At 44.1% G+C, this 25,021-nt stretch overlaps 1 non-coding gene across 1 annotated transcript; it reads right to left on the bottom strand.

Annotated features, from left to right (window-relative positions):
* On the bottom strand, positions 1-82 carry trnal-caa (transfer RNA leucine (anticodon CAA)). The gene has a single exon. It is a non-coding gene; the product is annotated as a tRNA-Leu (tRNA).
* Between the last annotated feature and the right edge of the window lie 24,939 nt (positions 83-25,021).

Below are 25,021 nucleotides of genomic sequence, written 5' to 3'. Positions count from 1 at the left end.
TGGCAGTGGCGGGATTCGAACCCGCGTCCCTTTCAAAGCTGGAACTTGGATCCAGCACCTTAGACCGCTCGGCCACACTACCATCCGGCCACACTACCAGCCCGGCGCACTGCCCGTTTTCTTGCATTTCCAATTGTGCCTCTGCAAAACAACAGATGCAAAGTCACATGAAAAGGGTTCCATGATCCCTCTCCGACTCGCACATCTGCTGGGATGTGCCCGGCTACAATGTCAATTTGGCAGCAGATAATGATAGCTCATCAATCCAGACAAAAATCAATGGTAAGCTGAGTCTATCTTCTCGGACTCTTTTCAGCTACAAATGTATCTGTGAGTGCGTGACAATATATGTTCGCTTATGATTTGGTCAAATAACCATGAGCTGCTTGACGTTACTGCAATTTCGATTCTTGTTTTGCTAAATGATTTCACCAAACAGGACGACTTTCACGTTTACACGTAACACGAAACACACCGGACTACAAGGAAAATGCACAAAGCTGAGCAGGCCGTGTTCCAAATCATACCGTGCAGCATCGTTTCAGTCACTGTGTCTGTTTTGCAGAATAAGGGTACCAATGAAAGTTCTCTACCCTACAACCGGAGGTCGCATTACATTCGGAGAACGACAGATCACATCGTGAGGAAGCTCTGACCTCGGAGCCAGTTCGAGATGCCACTTTCCGTGCCTTTTACCTTAACCGTGCAATTTGCTGCAGAGATGTTCACTCCTGGACATGAGCCACATGGATACCAACTGAGTCTGGGACCAACCTGTGCGGGAATCGACGAGAAGCGACTCAATAAATTTTCCAACTTCCATGGTGCTTATTAGAAATGGAGTCTCTGTTCACCTCAATCTAAAAGGCACTTTCTGAACATAGTCACAGAACTCAAAAGGTAATTACCTCACCCCACCGCCACTCCGGAAGAGGTGCTAACTGCCCTTGATTGCTTTTTGTTCTCGATGTGAAGAGCTCTCACGCCTGAGTCACCTTCACGTCTCTGTTTGCGGAGTGAATCACAAAGAAGGAGCTTCACCAGAGCTGCAATTGCGACGCTTCCACACTCGCCCTCCCCGTTTACATTTTCCTGCTCGTCAGTGATTAAAGAAAACCAAATGGATGCGATGTCATTCTGTAGCCTCTCTGTCGATTCCTCCGTTTCAGTTCCAACATGGCTTAGATCTCGGGGCGCACCTTAATACTAGCGACGCTATGACAGCACAGGTCCGGAGGTTCCTCTCAGAATGTATGTTGTTTTCATTGCTGTTGCTGATTGAATGAGCCATTAACGTGCGAACTGCTCCAAAACATGATTCAGGACCTCTGGTGCCAACTCTCGCGCGTTGAATAACGACAGACAGCTTCCAAACGAGGCCTTTCAGAGTCGACTTTGGGGTACGTTTGACAGACAGACAAGTTCAGGAATTCGGGGTGCGCTGTGGACACCAGCGCATCAGCTTCTTCCCTGCCTTTGAACCGGGCCGCCTACGCAGGAATGCAAATGCGGTACTGCTTTTCACGGAAGGATCAGAACGCGGCAACTATACTCTCAAACAGAATGGCATTTGATCAGAACCAGGTTGGAGAAAAACTTTATAACGCTTTGCACAGTAATTAAATGGAGTTGCCTTATATTTTACTACGAGAGCAGATTCGTTCAAGCAAATTCGAAGGCAGGTTTGCAGATGGGAAAGGAAGCCCCGTTCTTGTACATGTGAAAGGCTGAAGTGGAAGAGCAAAGCAGTTTCTGTCCAGTTTCAAACTGGGGACTTTTCGCGTGTTAGGCGAACGCGATGACCACTACAGAAACCAGCCGACGCCGCTGTACTGCAGCTCAGTGGCATCCAGCACTGAAAGTTGAAGCAATTCTACGTTTCACCTTTCTGTTTCCAATAGCTTGTTGCTGTCCAGCGTAATTAACATCTTGAAAACGTAAAAAAAGAACACGTGAAATTGATCACAAAATATAGACAAGATGTCGTCAATGTTTAGACCGTAGGGCGAGGTGGAATAAGCTGGGACGACTTTCCCTGCAGCGGAACGGCTCCGACAGAACTTTGTTTCGCAACATCAATGAAATAACGTCTCCTTTCGGTTCCAGTAAATACTTAACCTGCCTGGAACATAAAGCAACAGTAGAGCTGTTTGCGGTTTTCCGTGCGGGAGTCGAGCACTGCCATGACAGCACAGACACTTTGAGAAAATCTGCGCTCTCCCACACCACAGTTAACCCTGGAGGAGTCCTACCCATTTTGTTTATGCCTCAACTTGCCTGGAACCGAAAGCAGCTTGAGCCCGCGATTTACCGTGTGGGAGGCAAAAACGATCATGACAAGATGGACACTGACGCCTGTCCCCACAAAGCAAACTCCCGGTTCTGCTTTTTATTTGAACACGCCGCAGCCACAGAAACTGCAGTGGGGGAACTCGAGCCTAAGCTTCTTTAGTCATTGAGTTCTGAAGCAGATGCTTCCGGTTCTATGGCTACCCTTCATAGCCGCTGATTCGTTTCGATTACTGAAATTTCCTGTGTCTGATCCGCAGGATATCCTGCAGGACTTTGTGACAGCGCCATCCGCCCTGTGACATGTACGTGCTGGATAACATTCTTTTGTGTCATGTGTCCCGGCTTTGCCAATATCATTGTTGTTTAACTCCCTCCATCCTGTTGGTCGAACTGTGATTCCAGTCAGAATAAAAAACGTGTAACAAAACACCTTAGCTGTGCTGGCTCTCTACAGAGATAAATGTATCTTTTCGTATCATTCTCTTGCCTTCTCCCTGTAAGTCTACATATTTTTTACATTCAATATGAACATTGAATTAGTTTTTCAACAATTCGATTGAAACTGCATCTTTATCAATGTCAGACCCTAGCCACGCCCTATGTGAAAACATTTCTCCTCATGTACATTTTTCTTCTTTTACTAATGTCTATAAAACTCTGCTGAATCGTTCACGATCCTTTCAGACGTAGGGAGCATTCCCCCTTCCTTATTCCCTCTGTCTAACCCACTCATGTCTTGGAATGTTTTAACAAGGCCAGCTTTTGGCCTTCTGCTCTCCAACTTTCCAAATGGCCTTTATTGTTGACATTCGTCGTACACAACACCATTCTCATCAAACTTTTCCGCGCTGTTTTCAATCATTTCAAGTCCCCACTTCCTAAATCTTCACACCCAGAAGTGTGCGAATATCCAGGTGGTGGATTTATTCAGAGTAAGATTCTGTGGGTGAACATCCTTTAACACTTGTTTCACTTTCACCACCTGTGGTACTGTGCCATGCCCACTACAATGACACTTCTGACCCCAATACTCAAAGGTATTTCAAAGGGTGCAACTTAATGATTTACATCTTTTTATCAAACAGTTGATCAGTCGACCGGGCAAAAGCGTAATCAAACAACCAAGGCTCGATGGCGATTTGAAGTCAGACATTCTCCCATGCCAGTATTAACACAAGCTTCGAAGTGAATATCATGCCCTCGACACTCTTAAATTGCCAACACCAAACCAGCTGAGATTCGGTCAGGTCCAACTACATCCCAATGTGTTCGCAGATTTCTAAGCATCCAAGTCTATAAAGAATATCGCCTTGTCATTCCATCTCCTTGTTCACGGGACAGTGCTGTTTATCTCTTCCGTTTGCACTAAGTTGTCTCCATCGGCAGAGTATTCAGCTGTTTCCCTCCACCGACAAGCAGTGTGAGGGGAGGCAAGCGCGGACACACTCGAAACCTCGCTCTCATTGGCACAGCTAGTTCCATCAAGTGGTGGGAATCAGCAAGTTTGATTAGGAGCTTCCTGCAAATATCATTTATCTGAGAAGCGATAAAGATGTTGAGCTGGTGGGTAAGACACAAGTGTACTACGGAATCTCTACCCTCAATTAAATTTATGTGAGGGCATTTTTGTGCAGCCTGTTTGCTGTTCAAAATCCATTTCACACAGCAATCCTGCAGAAAGGCATTTGTAACAATAACATCGGCTTCTTTGATGCAATCGGGCAGCAGTTATCATCTGAGCCCCAACGTTCCCAGATAAAAACAATCCGAGTGAAAGTCTCACTCACTGAGAGCCATACCCACGTCCCTGAGCTGCGGGGCTGCAGACAGTTTAACGCAGAAGATAGAGTTAACAATGAGATTTTGTTTCCCCATCAGCCACACTGTTCCAGAGACAGGAAGAGGGACAGCATCAATGTGTGGCGTCACTCACGCGCCGACAGAAGCTGTTCAGCCAATCGAGTCCATAGCGAATCTCTGCCGCTTGTGTATCCCTGTCGTTATTCATAGTTGGTGATGTATGCCTTACTAATGTGGAGCTGTCCCTGTATCTGAATTCTGTCTCCAACAAATTGATCAAATTATAATTCACAGCTTTTCGTTTCACAGGGAGAACACTGCTGTGTGAAACGGCTTGGGGAATAACTGCAGGGCGTCATGCACATCGAGCAATCGAAAACTGATGTGTCTCACCTTCACCAGTTTATTCCCAGCTCTGGCAAGAGATTTTGCGAATCAGATCAGAGCACACCGACACAGAACAGGTAAAGAGCTTCCAGAACTTCACAAATGTGTTTCCTCATTTGTGTAAATTTACCGTGTGTATCGGTATGAAATACTCATTTCAGATACATTGAATGAAAGGAAGTGGAATGGGAAACAACATGTAATGCGTAGAATGGAGATCTATTATAGAGAAACACTGGCGGGTACAGTACGAACACTGAAACATGGAATTGTCAACGAGTAGAGGATGTTTTCAATTCATTAATTTCGTGGTTATGAGCCCAATACGCACCCTTTGGGCCGCGCTGTTAGAGCTGACCATTGCAGTTTCTCATAGTCTTCAGCTTTTTGTCTGACTTTGTGGCATGTTCCTCAGAGGACGATTTCAAAAGGTCTTCACTATTATTGTGTGACACTGTGATGCAGATGTGTCCCGGCTGTGTCAATATAACCTCTGACTAACTTGCCACATTCTGTTGGTTTAACTGTGATTTTACTCAGAATAACAAAATATGTCATAGTGCAAAGTGAGGCTATGCAGCCCCCAGACAATAAGGAAATGTCTATGGCGGTCGACTGATTGAATTTTTTTGATTGATTGTCACATGAACCTCAGTACAGTGAAAACTTCTGTTTGCGATTGGTAAAGGCAGATCATACTAATCAAGGACATGCAAATCACAGCATAAGTAAAACAAAAGTTTGGACAGATTAAGGCTTTCAGTTTAGTCCGCACAGGATGTGCACTCGGCAAAATCCACATTAACCCACCCGAGGCGATATCACACCCAAGACCAACAAGCCAGACCCGCAACAGAAGCATGATCCATAAACCAGGTGAGTTTCCTTGTTTAAAAAATAGGGTTTTTCTGTTGTTTCGGAGGGAAGGGTACACTGAGTTTTAATAACAGCTCCTTGCCATTCTGACTTACGGTTCCCCGGAGGCTGTGCTCGCCACTTCTTTTGTGAGCGGGCTCCCATCATTGGCAGCTGGACGAACTCATCTTCAATTGGCAATTAGTGTTGTGGGAGAGAAACATGAACGCTCTCTTCAGCCCACTATCAAACACGGGGTTGTGGAGCGCGGGAGGGTTTGGAGGTAGTGAGAGTTATGGAAATTCTAGAAAGCTGTACATAAGAGAGATCGCGCATGCACAGGACTTAATTTTCTTTAGGGAACCTTGTGCAAATAATGCCATCTGAGACAGATAGAAGTGCGAAGAACTGCAGGGAAAGAGAGAATCTCTCCCATTCATCTGTGTCTGTGTCCTTCTCGAAGTCACAGCGAGGGCTCTGCTGTCTGAATCAGCATGGAATGTTACTGCAGCGAGTCCTGTCACTCAGGCAGGTTGCACCTGAGATGTATAAGCTTTCTCACGTTACCGCCAGCTCAGAGAGTAGATTTCACAGCTCACACCATCCTAGAGTGAAAGGGAACAGAAGAAAGCGATGCAGACCATCATCTGAACACCTCCTGGGGAGAAAACGGATGTGGGAGAGCAAACAGTCTCGGCCAGTGCATGTTCCCAGCATTAACAATCTTGGTCTGCGTGACAACAAAAGCAGGAGCAGGAACTGTTTATCTTACTTCTTAAAACAGGCGTGAAAATTTGCAGAGCATAAATACGTCTACCTGCTGTTAGTGAAATGATGAACAGCAGAGTACAGTGCACAGAGTATGGTCATCCCTCTGTGTTATGGGCTTATCATGCTCCAACTGGGACCCTCTGCTCACAGGATTTGAACACAAACAAAGAAATAACTCAGTGACAAAATCTGTTGAAACGGATTATTTGAGGAATTGAAAGCGATGGAATGAATAGCCCCTTGAGAGCGGGATGTAACATTAACTGTGAAGGGATTGTTTTCCTGACTGGAGGAGAGTGGGCACTGCTGTTTCCATGGGTCAATATCAGGATAGATAGATTGAATCAGCGTCGAATATTATTGTAGGGAGGCCTGTCGCTTAGACACACTGCATCTTTTGTACAATGGTGCAAAAGCACGGACCTTTTGTGTAGACGGGACAACTTGAAAATCGGTAATGTGGCAAAATGCACGAATGAGTGAAATACCAAAGCAACCACAGAATCTGGTGTTACGTGACGGGGTAAACCCCCTCTGCTAATGTAAACTAGCAAAACAGGAAGAATTCACCCCGTGCTGTATTCTGTTAAAATTCAAGAGGCAAAGAACTATCCCAAAAATCACTATTTAACTTCAAAAATAAAAACTTTATTTTTTTAACATTTGACAGAGAAAATACAACTTAAAACTATTTACAACTCCTTTCTCTGAACCGGTTTTTAACCTTCTGGTCTACAACACCTTCCCCGTCCACGATCCCATTAACATTTACAAAAAATTTCAAATTTGTCGAATCTTCTCTTTGTATCTTCATCTGTAGATTTATTTTTCCAAGTCGTTGTTGATGCTTTTTTTCTATGCTATCTATTTCTCCAGATAGTCACCTCTTGGAGATTTTACTAACATCCTACATCTGTTGGTCTTTGAGCTGCTCTCTTTGCTGTTCTTTGCTGCTCTGGATAACTGTTCAAAATGTCCGATATTTGTCCCACAAAACGTCGGATCGTTTTAATGGTTTGAACATTGTAAAAAATACCACATTCAAACTTGATTGGGGCATAATTGAAAATGATTGGCTGAATTCGAATTTGTTTTTTGTCTCCATGTAACACAGCTCTTAGTTGTTTCGATCAATTGTTATGTTGTTCCCTTGTTCAGGACTCCTTGTGCTAGCCTGACATTTCAGCACCATTAAAAGTACATTACTCCCAAAAATTCAAAACACTAGCATTTGCCAAGACAGTCGATTTCGCTCAACATCGGTCTCTGTCAATCTCCTGTGCCGAGATTTGAACCATCTCTGGTCTATGTTAAACAAAACTGCCATATTCCTATAACCTCAGATTTAACACGCCCCCTTATGTATGCCTTACAATATTAATTGATTCCTCACAGTGTTACTTCAGCAGACGTTGAGAAGAAATAAAATGGAGAACAACAATCACCTATGTGACTGCGATTTGACCCAATGTTGCTGCAGCCAACCGATTCGGCTGTAAGTGAAATAGCCCACACCTTTCCTGTAACAATAATGTGGTAAGTTTTCATGAGATGAATTAGACCCAACATCATATCTCAGGACGAAATTTACTGGGATATAAAGACATGATGAAATACACGGGCGTTGGATGGTCAGAGTTCCCTTGATACAAAATCGTTTGAGAAGACGGAACTGAGATTTACTGGGATATAAAGCCACGAGAAAAGAAAAGAAGGGATTCAATGGGATGGTGGAATAGATGTAGAATCACACGACACAAATCAGGAATGACTGAGTTGCATCCTAATGGACGTTTTACAGCTGATGTGAGGTTGGTAAGGGCAAATAGGAGGGGAATTCCCTCGTACAGGTGAGTGTATAACTAAAGCTTGGAGCTTTAAATCCAGCGAGGAACGTCAAAGAAGTTTACATCAGGTACTTTTCATTCTGAGAGTTATTGAAATCGGAGATGGTTTTTCAGAAAGAAAAAAAAATTCCGAAGATGATTCCAGCACATTTGAAAGGCCACGTGCAGACACACAAGGAGCGAATTTAACTGGGACAGGGATTCTGGTCTGCCTGGATGGGGAGGCAAAAGTGACACACTCAAGAATTGTTTAACATGCATTGGAAAGAAATTACATAACACTGGCAACTGGACATGTTAAATGTAAGAAGAACTGGTGGTGTTTGAAAGGTGTAGCAGCTGGTTTTGCGTGAATTATTACAAACTGTTACTGTACTGAGCTGTTTGTTTTAGCTTTGCATTGAATGGAGGCAGGTTTGCTCAATCCGCTGGCTAACTGGTTTAAGGTATAGAGTGAGACTAACAACATGGGGTTAATTGTTGCACTGTCTCAGGTTGCCATAAGGATCATAATTTCCACCGCTCACGTGATCTGCAATACAATGGTGACTCTAGTGAGTAGGAATGGACCTGTCGATGTCAAGCATCATTATCATTGCCATCTGTTGCCTTGAACATTTGTTCATAATGACCAGGAACTGGACTGAGTCCATTTAATACTCCCTGATCTCCTCCCGAAAACTCCAGTGACAAGATTCGTCCTTATTCCTGTTGGAACCCTCTGTTCTGCACAGCAGAAAAACTATTTGTCATGACTTTACCAGATTCACTGACAACATTCAGTCTACCCAAATTTATATATCTAATTCTTTTCGTACGGTATAATGAGCTGTGTGAGTTTGCAGCAAACAAGATTATATAAAACGAGTTTAACAGCCCTTCCAAGAATGTAATCAAGAGTGTCAGAGGTTTGAAAAAGGTCATCAAGCTAATATATCACATCTGTTTCTCGCTCCACAGATGGATAATCATCCGGGGAGTATGTGCAGTTTTACGGTTAATAATTGATACCTTTCGCAAAGACAGAACAATCCCACAAATCGGAAGTTGGTGTTTTAGAATAGATGTTGCTTTATTCGAAATTATTCGTCAACTACACTTCAGTCCAGTTCTCCAATAATTCCTGATTAACGTCAGTAAAAGCAGCTTTACATAAGGATTGAAATTACTACTGAGGCATGTTTACACGCTGTTAAGTACCAAGCGCTGATCAGTTGCTCCACTGGAGCCGCCGACAGCAAGCCTACAAAGTGCCCTACTCGTACCTCTGGGACCCGCCTGTTCTACATTTGCAGTGGTTCTGAAATTTAAGCGAAGCAAGTGGAGTAGGAACTGATATGGACCTGCGACTATTCGAGCATCAGGATCAGGAAAAGGGACACAGAAAAATCTTGCACAAAATAGACTTGATTGAAAACTGGGTTTCCATGTGTCGTTGCGTTGTTTACAGACAATGTTATATTATCGCTGTCACAGGGCTTCTCATTGGGTCGGCTTCAATTTGGCGCAGAATACGATTCAATGACTCTTCACTAACTTCATTCTGCAAATTCCTACAGACAACATGAAACATACTGCACTCATCATCAATTTCACCAGGGCTACATCAAAAGACATGTTGCACAGTTTTCATGACTATTGAAGATATAAGAATGTCATGGAAGAGTAAATTGAATTTCAGTTCAAATTGTAAAGTGATCAGAATCCAGAGTGAGATACTGAATGTTCCAAATTCCCGTTTATTACCGTGGCCAGAACTGTAGCCAGACAAAGGGGAAATTTTTCCCTGAATCCCCAATATCCACACGGCCGTTTGCTCCATGTGTCCAGTTGGAAACCTGTGTGAAGAAGCATGCAGTCTGATAGAGCGCCTGGGAGAATCTTCCACTGTCTGATCTAAAGCTACAACAGGAGCTGTGTATTCCAGCTGTGAGAGCAGTGTGTTAAAAGGGAGGTCCTTGGTATTCCGTGGTGTAGATTCACAGGTTCCTCATCATGTTATCGTTTAAAACCCTCTGTCAGAAACAGCACAGACACTGAGGAATAGGAAGGGGGCATTTTGCCCACCAGCGTGACCCCGCGATTTGATGTCACCATGGCTGACCGAATACATCAATGTCTTTTCCCAGCATTCACATCACAAAAGGAAAAAGACACTGAATAAACCGAAAAACGCTCTGCAACAGTGCGAGGGAAATGTGTTTAGTGTCAGTGGGCTTCTGCAGTAGGTTTTGTGAGTGAGAAACCGATTCTGGGCTGATCATGTTTCAAATGATATGATTAACATAAAACTCACTACCCAGGAATCTTCTCTAGTCAGTAGCAGGGACAAGAACACCAGCCGACGTGAACTAATGATGAATTAGCAGAACAATTTTTCATTCAGCTGAAATCTGAACTAAACTCCAATTCTGGTGTAACTGAAACCCAAAAAATTTGAAACGCAACCTTAATAGTGCAGTAAAAGTCCAACACGTCTTTCATTGTGCAACAGAGCTGTACTAGCCTCCATTTTACTGCACCCAACGTTACGGTGTTCAAGTCTTTCATCAAACATGTTTATCCTTGCCCCAGCTTACAGTATTTGGTCCTTATCTGTGCATGCTCTAGCTCCTCAAGTGTTCGGCTAAATACTCCTGAAGTGTTTTGATGACCCTTAGCTTTACCACACGTTCCAATAGTGAGTTCCAGACAGAGAACACTCTCAGGATGTATACATTCTTCCTAAATCTTCCCTGAACATCCTCTCTCTCGCGTTTTATCTATATCCCTGGTTATTGACCCTTCCCATGAGAAGTTTATTCCTGTCACACATATCTATCCCCTTTGTGTGCACGTTAATCAATTCCTCTGTCAGCTTTCTCCGCTCTCAGATAAAGAGCCCCAGTCCAGCTCATCTATCTCTGAAGTGGCGTGAGTGTAGTGCTTGAAGAACACAGCAGGCAGGCAGCATCCGAGGATCAGGAGAATCGATGTATCGGGCATAAGCTCTTCATCAGGAATGAGGCTTTTGAGTCGGGGTTGAGGGAGGGGAATGGGATTGGCGGTCAGGTAACTGGGAAACCGATCGATGGATGAAGGTGAGGGAGAATGTGATAGTTCAGAGGCGGGATTGTTGGCGGCGTCCAGAGAGCAGTGCCTAGTTGAAGGCTTTGGACTGCGATAATGTAGGGGGAATTAAAATGAGGAAGCTATTCAAATGCACATTTATCCCATGTGGTTTCAGGGTCCTAAGGTGGAATATGAGACGTTCTTTCTGCAGGCATCGGCTGGTAATACAATGGCGGTGGCTTGTGCCCGAAGCATCGATTCTGTTCTCCTCAGATACTATCTGATGTGCTGTGCTTTTCCAGCTCCACACTCTCGACTCCGAGCTCCGGCACCTGCAGCCCTGACTTTCACTTATCTTCGCAGGGGGAATGGTCGAGCTCAAGCACCACGTTGGTAAATCTCATCTGACCACCCTCCAGTGCAAGCACACGGTTCCTGAAGGCTGGCAATCAGAACACAATAAAGTTATCAAAAGAAAAGCAGAAATAAAGGAACAAAATCAGCAGGTCTAGTGCATCTGGGGAGAGATTTTCGAGCCAAACGATCCGCCTTTGGAACGCATGGTATGTGTCGGTGGGGCAGGAACATGAAAGAAGGTGGACAGGGTGTAAAATGATTGAACTGGATAATGGGTATTGAAGATTGCACGGTGTCTCACCAGGAAATGACGTGCCGCTCTTCCAAATCGCGCTGTGCTATGCGGGAGCTCTGCAGCTGACCAAACTGAAATGGAGGCATGGGAACATATTGGAAGTTGCAGTGACAGGAACCGAGAGGCTCAAGGTCTTTTTGCTTACAGACAGAAGGAAGGTGTACACATGTTTGTCACCCGCTCCGTTTTTCCCTCCCCTGTCCAGAAGATATCACATTGTGAGCTGGAAATGCAGTTTGCTAAATTGAGTGATGGACATATAAATCACTGGAACCTTACACAGTGAGGAGAGACATCGTAAACGAGAAACATTATACCTTCTGGGATTTCGAAAAATGGTTCCATATGGGAAGTGCTGGGGGTCAAAGAGGATTGGACGAGGTGTACAGACAGAAATTGTCCTACATAGTGCCGTTATTCAGTGGTATGGGTTAGTAGGGAAAGGGCAGTAGAATGATCTACCGTCTATCAATAAACACTCACTACGGAGAAAATGTATGTGATGATTTTCATTCCAACACCGACACTAGGTACAGTTTACAGAAGTCACGTATTTGCACTGCCACTGTCACTCTGTCTCACCGGGAGCAGTAGTACTCCCCCACGCTGATTCAGACAACACAGTTATTACTGTGATATGTCCCTTCGAGAATGGAAGTGCAGGTATTAATAACCCGTACTTCGAACGGAGTGTCTGTATTGCTCAATAACAATCACTTAACTATCCTAACTCCTTTTTAAATCATTTGACCCATAGCCTTATATGTTTTGGCATCACAAATTTACATCTAAATACTTCAGAAAGTAATGTAGATTTTTGCCTCTTCGATCCTTGCATACACTGTGTTCCAGATTTCAACCACCCACTGTTTGAAAACGTTTGTCCACGCATTCACTCTAATCTTTCTGTCTCTGACCTTAAATCGATGGCCTTCCGTGATCGAAATCTCCATCAAAGTGAAGCATATATTTTAGTCAATGCTATCCATATCCCTCAGTACATTTTACATCTTAATCATGCCCCCCTCAATCTCCTCTGCTCTAAGAAAAACAACTCCAGTTTGTCCAATCTCTCTTCTTCAGCCCAGACAATATCCTGGCGAATCTCCCCAGCATCGTTTCCAGTGCTATCAAATCCCTGCTATAATGTGAATTACATAACTACACACAATAATCTCGCCAGAGCCGAATGAACAAATGAAATAAATGATGCGGAAGTCGACAAATACTGGCGTTTTTTGATTAATGTTTATTTTCCTCAATGCTGCTCTGTACCTTTTGCCTGAGCCTGATGTTTCAATAATCGCTGGTCCATGTCAGTAAAAGCTGCTACATGAGGATTGATCTCACAACCGCGGTATCAAAATGAATCAACTGTTTTGAAGGTCCCGATGGTGAGACTTGGGCATGGTCACAGACTGAACGAGTTCAATGTGAAAGTGATTGTAAGGGAAATTAGAGGGGGATCTTAAAGGAGGTAAGTGATTGCGGGAGGGAGGGAATTCTCCGAGAATGGGTGAGTCTGAATCCTGATATATGACTCACAGAGATGTGAGAGACATAGGGGTTTGATGGAAAAAATATCATAATCTTTGAGATTGATTTCATGTAAAATCAGCTAATTTATTTCTGTGTTTCTTCAGCATGAGTCACAAGGAATAAAATGCAGTGACTCGAATTCGAACGAGCTTCCTGCGGCCACAATGCAGAATATTTATGCAAGCCCGTGAAATACTGAGGCTGGGAGGACTTCTGGTCAAAGGAAGGGCATATTGGTCTCAATTAAGTATATTGTTAAGATTCAGAAGCAGCAGTAACCCGCACTGAGGATTGGCTCAGAGGAAGCGTCCTGGAGCCTTAAGTGAGAGGTCGATGAAAGCATTCTCAGAGATTTTCCTTAACAAAGCGGTATTTTGTTACTTTGACAGTAAGAACTGCTTTTGCTCACATCATCTCCACATCAGTCTCTTGCTCCAGTGAACACTCCAATCCAGCGTACATTGTTTCCATTCCAACACAGAAACGCGTCTTACTCTCTCTCCACCTGGGATAATCTGAATTAACAATGTCATTCTTTGAGTGGAGAAATATAACAGGGAGTTGTTAGTGCAGCGGTGATCTATTGGGCGAGTAATCTTTAGAGACTGGAGCGTGGCACCTGCTCTTATTTAAATTCGATGAATCAAATCTGGAAAATAAACCCAATCTCAAGAACCGAGATAATAACTTTATATTGCTGAAAACTCATTCATTCAAGTCCCCTTGAAAGGGGAATCTGCCGACCATAACGAGTCCTGTCAACATGTGACTCCAGACCCACAACAATGCGGTTCATCCATGAATGCCCTCTGACTCAGTTCAAAGAGAATTAAGAATGAACAACAAATGCTCTTCATACCAATGATAGCCACATTCCGTGTGAGAATAAGGAAGAATAAAAATACACGGGCAACGGGGAAAATGGGAATTGTGTCTGTGTGGACTCGAATTCAATTGATTATCAAACTAAATAGACACAAGGATACCCGCAACACCAAGAAGTCAGGGCCATGGGGTGACTGCAGGAAGGGATTCAATTACCCGCTGAGGTGTAAACTCACTTACTCAGTCACAGTGTGCGCAGGTCATTCACCGCTCATCATATGTGAGAAGTGATCACTTTGGAGACCAACTGACGGAGTCACCAGCGAGTTTACAAATGACAGCAGGAGTTCGATTCTGCTGTTATTGCAGCTGTTAATCCCAATCATGTGTGGATGCGAGTTTCCGGTGGAGTTCCACTGTTCTCCGATGTAGACAAATGATTTAGACTTAGTTGTAGGAGACATGATTTAGACGTTTGCTGATGATGCACCAATTGATCGTGTAGTTGACTATAACTAAGAATGTCAGAGACTGCAGGGATGCATCAATCAGGTAGCAGGGTAAAAGGGCGAATGGAATTAAATCCAGACCAATGAATGTTCACGAAACTGGGGAGAAGAAACAATAACAGTGAGTATTCTGTGTGGTGTAGAGAGACAAATAGATCTTGGAGTGGACATGCATGATCGCTGAAGATCAATGGACAGGGTAATCAGTTGGATGGAAGTGTGTACTGTAGATGCTGGAGATCATAGTCAAGATTGGGTAGTGCTGAAGAAGCACAGCAGGTCAGGCAGCATCCGTGTTGCGGAATAAAATGACATTTTGGGCAAAACGTCTTCATCAGGATAAAGCTGATAGCCACGAGGTTGGAGAGATAAATGGGAGGGGTGGAGAATTTAGCTGAGAGTACAATAGGTGGATGGAGGTGGGGATAAGAGTGATAGGTCGGAGAAGAGGGTGAAGCGGATAGGTGGGAAGGAAGATACACATCTGGGACAGGGCAGTAGGACGGTGCCAAGGTGGAAGGTTGGAACTAAAGAAAGATGGGGAAGTGGAAATGAGGAAAATGGAGAAATCCACATTGATGCAACGGGATTGAAGTGACATGAGGCAGAAGATGAGACGTTCTTCCACGAGGCGTCGGGTGGTGAGAGAGTGGCGGTGGAGGAGGCCTCGGACCTGCATGTCCTCGGGAGAGTGATGGGGGAGTGGAAGTATTCGGTCAGGGGCGTTGGGGTTGATTGTTGCCGGTGTCCTGGAGATGTTTTCTGAAGCGGTCTGTGAGATGGTGTCTGGTGGACCCACTGTAGAGGAAACTGCATCGGGAGCAACAAATGCAATAAATGACATGTGTGGAATTGCAGGTGAAATGTTGATGGATCTGGAAGACTTCATTGGGGCATTGGGTGGAGGTGGCGGGTGTGTTGCTAAGATTTTTTAATTTCTGTGGTGGCAGAGGAAGGTGCTGGGAGGGGAGGGTGGGTCACTGGAGGGCGTGGACTTGACTAGGTTGTCGTGGAGGGAACGGTCTTGGCGGAAAGTTGATGTGGTGAGGAGGCAAAAATATCTTTGGAGGTCAGTGTTACAGATGTTTCTTTACAAACCCACTGACTCCCACAGCTATCTGGATTACACCTCCTCCCAACCCACCTCCGGCACAAATGCTATCTGGTGTTTACAACTCCTCCGCCTCCACTGCATCTGCTCCCAAACGACCAGTTCCACCACAGAACACACCAGATGGCCTCTTTCTTTAAAGACCGGAACTTCCCCTCCCATGTGGTTGACGATGCTCTCAAACGCATCTCAGCCATGTCCCACACCTCCATCCATGCACCCCATACCGACAAACACAGCAAGAACAGAACAAGGACGGAGGAAAGTCCTTACCTTCCATTCTACCCACCTCCACATAAATCACATCATCCACCGACATTTACGCTACCTCATAATTGACCCCACCACCAGGAATATATTTTCCTTCCCCAAACCTATCCGCTTTCCCCAAAGACCTTAACCTCTGTGAATACCTGTTCATGTCCACACCCTCCAATGGACGACCATTTCCTCCTAGCACCTTCCCCTGTCACTGCAGGAATTGCAAAACCTGAACCCACATGTTCCCCCTTACCTCTGTCCAAGGCTCCAAAGGAGCCTTCCACATCCATAAAAGGTTCACCTGTACTTCCACACATGTTATTTGTTGTATCTGCTGCTCCAGATGTGGTCTCCTCTAAATTAGGGAGACCGGATGTCTTCGGACAGACCACTTCAGAGAACATCTGCAGGACACCTGCAAGAATCAACTCCACTGCCCCATGGTCAAAGATTTGAACTCCCCCTCACTCTCTCCCGAGGAAATGCATCCATCGCCATTCCCTCACCACCCGACACGTGGAGGAAGAACGCCTCATCTTCTTCCTTGGGACCATTCAGCCCCATGGCATCAATGTGGACTTCATTAGTTTCCTCATTCGCTCTCCCCATCTTATTCCAGCTCAGCACCGTCCTCCTGATCTATCCCACCTGTGTATCTTTATTCCAACTTATCCGCTCCACCTCCTCTCTGACATATCACCTTCACTCCCTCCTCCATCCACCTACTGCACTCTGAGCAACCTTCTCTCCAGACCCACCACCTCCCATTTATCTCCCCACCCCATAGGCTCCCAGTCTCATTCCTGATGAAGAGATTTTGAGTGAAACACTGATTTTTCCTCAGATGCTGCTGGACCTGCTGTGCAATTCCAGCACCACTTTCATCTTGAGGGGAATCATTTGATTGAGATGTTTTTTGGATATTTTCTATTGTTGAGCACAGGCTGTGGATGGTAGTAAAATTTGAGCAAACACCAGTTTAGTGAACAGCTGAAGGACTGAGCACAAGTCTGGTCACCGCCTTAGTCAACATTTATTAAATTTTAAAATCAAAGATGGAGTGCTGAAGTATGCAACTTTGCCTATCAAGACTGCTTCACTATTCAATGAGTTTATCACTGATTCAATTTCCAAGTCAGAGTGCTATGGGCCCTGGAGAGAAACTTGCAAATGGTGGCGTTTCGTTGCATCTTCCAACCTTGTCCTTTTAATCAGTGCTGCCGTTGAGCTTTGAATGTTCTGTCAAAAATGCCCGGATGACTTACTGCAGTGCATCGTGTAGTTGGTGCACTCTCTGCAATTGTGCCTTAGCGGTGAAAGGAATAAATATTCAGGTATTGAATAGGGTACAATCAAGTGACTGCATTGTCGTGAATGGTGTCTAGTTTCTTAAGTGCAATTGAATTTCTACCCATCTCGGCAAATGGATAGAGCTCAGTTCGTCATCACATTGGTGCCTTGCAAACGGTGTAGGATTCACGGAGCAATGAGTTGAGTTTATAATCAAAAACGGTCTACCAACGGACATGTATTTGTTGTCAAAGTGTTTATGTGGAGTCATAGAGTCATAGAGATGTACAGCATGGAAACAGACCCTTTGGACCAACCCGTCCATGCCTAACAGATATACCTCAACAATCTAATGCCACCTGCCAGCACTCGGTCCATATCCCTCCAAACACTTCCTATTCACATACCCATCCAAATGCCTCTTAAAAGTTGCAATTGTACCAGCCTCCACCACATCCTCTGGCAGCTCATTCCATACATGTCCGACCCTCTGCGTGAAAAAGTTGCCCCTTAGGTCTCCTTTATGTCTATCCCCTCTCACCCTAAATCTATGCCCTCCATTTCTGGATTTCCCAGCGCCAGGAAGAAGACATTGTCTATTTATCCTATCCATGCCCAACATAATTTTGTATACCTCTATAAGGTCACCCCTCAGCCTCCGACGCTCCAGGTAAAACTGGCCCAGCCTGTTCAGCCTCACCCTGTAGCTCAAATCCTCCAAATCTGACAATATCCTTGTAAATCTTTTCTGAACCCTTTCAAGTTTCACAACATCTTTCCGATATGAAGGAGACCAGAATGGCAAGCAATATTCCAACAGTGGCCTAACCAAGGTCCTGTACATCCGCAACATGACCTCCCAACTCCTGTACTCGGTACTCTGACGAATAAAGGAAAGTATAAAAAACGCCTTCTTCACGATCCTATCTTACTGCGACTCCGCATTCAAGGAGTTATGAACCTGCACTCCAAGGTCTCTTTGTTAAACAACACTCCCTTGGACCTTAACATTAAGTATATCAGTCCTGCTAAGATTTGCTTTCCCAAAATGCAGCACCTCGCATTTATCCGAATTAAAGTCCATCTGCCACTTCTCAGCCCATTGGCCCATCTGGTCCAGATCCTGTTGTAATCTGCGGGGAAATTAGGTTACAGTAAAACCATTGACTGTCAATGGGATATGATTAGGTTCTCATTTGTCAGAGTTATCATTACTGTATTTTGTCCTTGTGTGCACCAATTTGATTCCAATCGCTAACTGATTTCAATTTCCAGTTCTCTTCTGTGCTTGACATTTCAAACGTTGCAACACATAAATGTCTCCACCTGCCTTAATAATGCGTAAGAACGCTACAGGGGACAGCAGAGCTTTCCAACGATGTTGCCAACACTGGAGAAAATGGAGCTTTGTGGAATGATTTTTTAGGCTGGGATTATTTTTCTTGAAACAAAAGAGGCGGAGGGGAGTTCTATAATCACATAATTACATTTGTAAACGTTCAATATTCGTGGGACCTTGACAGGGAAGATACGGGCAGGTGGTTTACCCACTGGTATGAAGAGCACCAGAGGACATGAACTCAGAATTAGTTATTGCCTATTTAGTTCAGAAATGAGGAGCAATTTCATGGCTCAGGGGCCAGTGAATCGTTGGAACTCTTTACCGAAACTGTTGTTGAGGCTGAGTTGTTGTGTATTTTCAAACTGTATCAGACAGATATTTAATCAGAAAGACGACGAAGCTCTGTCGAGGTACGGCAAGAGACTGGAGTTGAGTATTATCAGATCAGCCATGAGTTCGTTGAAGAGTGGAGCAGACTCAATGGGCTGAATGGCCGACTTCCAATCCTACAACATTTGGCCTAATGCAGTATTTTATTGATAAGTTTAGAATTCTGAGGGGATGGGATGAAGTGATCGAACAGGTTTCTCTATCTGATCAGACAGATTAGGAACTAGGCTCATAAGCTCAAGAACAATAAATGTGCTGTGGCCTGGAGACAACAAATGGCACTGGGCATACCATAGGTGGGTAAGTGCAGAAGTTGTGATTGCTAATAACATTGGCGAATCTAATGTTGTTGGCAAGTTGGTGATCATGCTGGATGATGGACCGTGGTATGATTCACAGAGCAATAGTTTGTGAAAGAATGAAAAGTTTGTTTAAATGGAGAAGTTCTCTGCAGTTCCAATTCCAATTGACTGTTTGACATACTGATCAGACCTTTGTGTGGAGTGTTACATTTAAATTCTCATTCACAATCCCACTGGATAAACTATTGCTCTCAATCTCTCCTTATTTGTTTCTCTTTCATTCGATGTAAATTTCGAGAAAGTCAAGATGGAATGAAAGGATGAAAGAAATGTTACATTCAACTTTATTATCCCAGTTTAACTTACAACAGAATCAAATTGCTTTATTTCAACCTTGATGTGGTATCGATTTATCACAAATCTCCGGTGCAATGAAGGGCAAGAGCAAGATTCGCCATCCAATGTAGACTAAAGATGCGAGGCACAAAGGAAAACCACAGCTGCTTATGATGAAAGTAACAATCGGAGTAGGATTTAAATCCACACATGCACAATGAAAGAGCAACTCGTCGACTTAACCTCTGGGCCACTTCAGCCCATGGCAAAGGGGCTCACTTGTGACCACATCAAATTGCATATGGTGTAACTAGGGGATAGGAAATTCCCTGAGCGGAAAAGAATCCATTATATTTTGTTTCTGCTTTCAGCTGAATAATAGTACCAGCAAAATCCAAGGAATTGACCTCGTCCTTGGAAGGAATACCTTGTCCTTGATTCATTACGAGTCGGAACTGTCTCAGAATGAACCAGCAAACACGAAATTCCCGTCACATTCACATGCACATTTAATCTTGACTCATAATTTCATCAGATAGTTTTTTCTCACGTGAAGAAGTATATATGGAGAGAGAAATGAAGGTGATGTATTAGCTCGATGGTCTTTCTCATATGGCTGAACCTGAACTGGGTAAAATTGCAGGAAATGCAGTTTTGTTCGTTTCATTTTATTAATTTTGCTACAACCTCACTCTGTTCATTGCAATGCTAGGAAGTGAATTGGATTTCTATCATTGGAATTTAATGTTGTATTCAATTTTGCTCCGAATTTATTTCAGCTTAAAGGAAATACTGAAGAGAGAAACAGAAGGTTGAACTACAAAACAAGATATCAGTTTTGATGCTCAGTTACTTTGGCAGAGTTCAGTGGGTATCAAATGAACCCAGCATCATGGCGATCGTCCTCCCATCTTTACGGCATGTGATTAAAGCAGGTAATCTTTCTACAAGAGACGGGTCACTTCCTGTTCATTATGGAAGATCTTTCCTTGACAATATACCAAATCTGCTTTGTTCTATTTATAATGCTTCATGTGGAATATTAATTGAAATCTTTCAAAACTCCGAGGTTTCTTTTTGCTGAATCTTATTCAGCTGCATACGTTTCCGATATTTCTTTACATCTAACGACATCCAAATGAGACATTGTTTCCTCGCACATTCCATCCCCCACACCCCACTTTTATACTTTTCCCTGGCCACAGGCTGTCTCTCTCCTGGTGAAACTCACTGCTTGTGTGCCGCTAAATGTAACTTTCCAAATATTTTCGAAACTAATTCTCTGAGTGACAGAAATTCTGCTCCCATCATTTTTTGTCCGACATCGTTAGTGTTGAAAGCGTGAACTTTCAGAAATTTGCGAACTTGAAAGAATGAATTTACCACCTATTCCTCTCTCCAAACCGGACATACTCTGGAAAACGTACATTCGGTTTTCTTTCGTTCAGTTTCAAATTTTCGAAAACACAAATAAATAGAATTCCATCCCCACTAAACGCTGTCAAGCATCGTCTCTAATGCCTTAGCACCCCACTAAACGCTGACACTATCCTCTCTGATAGAATTACAGATTCCCTACAATGCAGAAAGTACAATTCAGCCAATGGAGTCTGTAGGCACACTCTGAACAGCATTTCAACCAGACTTAGCTCCCGTCTCTATCCCTGCACACCTCTGGCTTCTCGTTTCAAATAAACCTGCTGGAATAAAACCTGGAATTGTGTGACTGCTGACCTTATCACTGCGTTACCCATGGCTCATTCACTTAACTTACTGAATTCACTCCCTGGGCACATCAGCGCAACTTAACATGGTCAATCCACCTAACCTACAGACTTAAAAGCAGTGCAAACTATTGAGCAAATGTACCATCACATTGACCACCATCTGCATCATGTTTAATGGCCTTATACACTGGTAACTCAGCCTAGTGAAAACAATCTGCGCCCATAAACCCGAATTCAATGCATTAAAACGCGATTCTATGCTGTACAACCTCATTAGTGCTGCAGGAAATGTTCCTGCACTCAGATCTGAATGGGTTTGCTCTGTTTACTTCCTCAGATTCCTGCTTTAAATAAACATATCAGTCAGGAATAACTCTATGTAATGGTTTTCATTGCAACAGAAACGCAATGTGCAGTTTGCAGAAGTTACGTGTTTGCACTTTCACTGACACTCTGTCTCACCGGGAGCTGCAGTTGTTCCCCACGCTGATTCAGACAGCAGTGTCCTTCTTGTGACATGTCCGATCGAGAATGGAAGACCAGGCATTAATAACCTTCATTGGGGAACAGACCGAGAAGTTTAAAACATTTACGATGCCCTCAGCGGAGAATTGAGCCCTGTGACAGGAGGGGAGACTAACCACAATACTGTGGAGGACAACAACATCAAAGGAGGCCCTTCAGCCTGTTGTGGCCGCACTTTTCCAACACAACTGCTTAACGACCTGAACCGAGTTTTCCATCGTTTCGCCCATAGTCTTATATGTCTTGGCATCACAAATTCACATCTGAATTTGTTCAGGTGCGAAGGGTTTCCACCTCTCTGACCGTTTCCGCCTCTCTGACCCTTTCTGCACATCTACTCAAACCTTTCTGCCTTTTCCCGAAATCTATTGGCCCCGGTGTTCGATACATCCATCAATAAGAAACGCTTCTTTCAGTCTGTCTTATCCATATCCCTCATTATTTTGTACATCTCAGTCGTGTCTTCTCCAACCTTCTCTGCTCTGCGATAAACAACCTCAGTCTGTCCAACCTTTCCTCATCACTGAAACTCTTCAGCCCAGACAATATCCCAGTTAATCTCTCCTGCACCGTTCCAAGTGCGATCACATCCATGCTATGCTGTGAATTGCAGAACTGCACACAGTATTCTAGCAAGAGCCGAATGCACTTTTTTCCCCCTGTTCTGTTGCAGTCTGAGGGCGTCACTGGCTCGGCAGTATTTATTGCTATCCCAATTGAACAGCAGGCAGTTGAGACTCAACCATATTGCAGTGAGTCCGGAGCCATATGGAGGCCCGACCAGTTAAGAATGACATTTTTCTCCCCCAAAGGGCGTCACTGAACCCGATGGTCTTGTTTTTTCAACAATTGACCATTGATTTATCGGAGTTTTTAGATTCGTAATTCCAGATGTTTATTGAATCCCAATTCTAACACCTGGCATGGTTGGAGTCAAACCTGGGTCCCTGGTTCACTTGCTTGGTGTCTGAATTAACAGTCCAGTGGGACTAGAGCTCGGCAATTGCAGAAAACCCGTGAAACTAATCTTTCCCAATGAAGTCCCTTTTCCTGGATATTGTCCTCTGTCATCTTCCTGAGCTTAACTGCCAATAATCCCGAGTTCATGTCAGTAAAAGCTGCGACCAGAGGATTGGCCTCACAACAGCGGTAGCCAAATGGATCAACTGGTCTGCCGGTCCCGATGGTGGGGTTGGGGCACGTTCACCCAGCAACAGTGACCGCAGCATCATAGACTGAATGGTATCAATGTGAGAGTCAGTGTTAGATTCTGCAGTGTCTTTATGAAATAGGAAATGACTCCACAACTATATGAGGAAAGAGCAGAGCTCCGAAAGCTCGTGCTTCAATTAAACCTGGAAGACTATAACCTGATTTTGTGTGATTTTTAACTTTGTACACCATAGTCCAACACTGGCATCTCCAAATTAATAAAATGGGTGTATGGGACGGAAGGTTCGGTTAGTGATCGTAGGAGTGAAGAAATCTCTGAGAACGGGTGGATTTGAATGCTGAAACACAGAGATGTGAGCGAGCAGAATTTGAAGGAAAGAAAATCATCACCTACGAAAAAATACCATGTTAAAACAATTGATTCCTTTGTGTTTCACAAAAGCAGGGGCAGATGGAGCAATTACAGCCGTGACTCAGACTTGAGCTGAGGTTGCTGCGGCCACAATGCAGAGTACTAACCATGATACGATCACGGCATCCCACACGCAGGTACTCTTACAGCCCGCAATATGTACAGTAGCAGAGGAAATGTTAGGCAGATCACCAAATGCACAATATCAGTGCTTAGCGAACATTGGCAGATATGTGGGAACTAAGAATGGGCTGACCGTTTAACATTGATGCCCCCGGAGGCTATGTTGTTTTCATCATTAATATACTGAAAGCTGAGATAAATGTTTTTTTTTCTCCAAAACATCAAAGGCTCCGGGGACAGTGCAGGTTGTGTTGAAATGTATACTTCAATAGTAATGCAATTTAACATCGGCTACTTCACCAGTTTCCCCACACAAGGCAGTAACCGCTTCTGCCACATTGTCCCAACTCCCAGCCCCAGAATCAGAGGGACTGAGTGGCGCAGTCGCAAAGATCCAACTAGAAATCGGGATTGGAATGAGTTCGTAGAGATACTCGATGTCACAAGTGACACAAACGTTGAATGTACGGTCATCTATGACGGTTTAGAGGCGCATGCAATTCCGAGATTGGGAGTGCTCCTAGTCTAAGGCAGGGCAGAAGGGAAAATTTGTTCCCGTTTTTAATGACATAGCAATCTACAGTGCATCGTGCTGAGACAGCTGAGTGCCACAACTAGAACGTGAGCGGCTGATTTGAAGTTTGAATTTGCTTCACTATCACCCACTTCCCTGGAATGAATTCCTTTGACCATTTTTCCTTCCAATTGTTTGGTATCGCCCTGCAGTCTGCGGCTCTTCCTCATGGTTCATTGCATGACTAACTGTTGTGTGATCTGCACACTGCTGAATCACAGCCACTACAATTAAATAAGTAAATATTAATCATTGATCTACATGAGAAAACAGTGGAACTCACTGCAGGCATCCTTCGTAGGTTTGCCGGCGACATCAGAATTGTAGACAGCGAGGAAGATTATCTAAGATTCAAAAGGATCTTAATCCAATGAGTCATTGGACTGAAAAATGTAACATGGAGTTCAATCTGGATAAACGGAGGGTATTGCATTTTGTTACAACAAAAAGAGTAGGGCTGATATAGTTAGTGATAAGGGCTTTTACGTAGTGTTGGAGAACACTGAAGCTAGGGGTGCAGGTACATAATTCCTTGCAGTTTGCATTACATACAGACCGGATGGTTAAAAGGCTTTTGGCATACTTCTCCTTTGTGTATAGGAGTTGGGGCGTTATGCTGAAGTTTTGCAGGACATTGACGAGGCCTCTTCTGGAACATTATGTCCAGTTCTGGTCGTCCAATTGTAGGAATGATATTATTCAGCTGGAGCAGGGTCAGAAAAGGTATGCACGCATGTTGCCATGTGAGGAAGGTTTGAGTTATAATGAAAGGCTGCATAGGCTGAGACTATTTTCAGATTCGAGATTAAGGTGCTGGAAACTCACCACAGGAAAGGCAGCATGCGAGGAGCAGGAGAATCAACTTTTCACGCAAGTGTCGTTCATCAGGTTCTTCCCCGAAACGTCGGTTCTCCTGCTCCTCAGATG

This window comes from Chiloscyllium punctatum, chromosome 47 (genome assembly GCF_047496795.1).
Source record: "Chiloscyllium punctatum isolate Juve2018m chromosome 47, sChiPun1.3, whole genome shotgun sequence".
Taxonomy (NCBI): domain Eukaryota; kingdom Metazoa; phylum Chordata; class Chondrichthyes; order Orectolobiformes; family Hemiscylliidae; genus Chiloscyllium; species Chiloscyllium punctatum.
The sequence above is the reverse complement of the archived record's forward strand: the minus strand, read 5'-3'. Positions and strand labels throughout refer to the sequence as shown.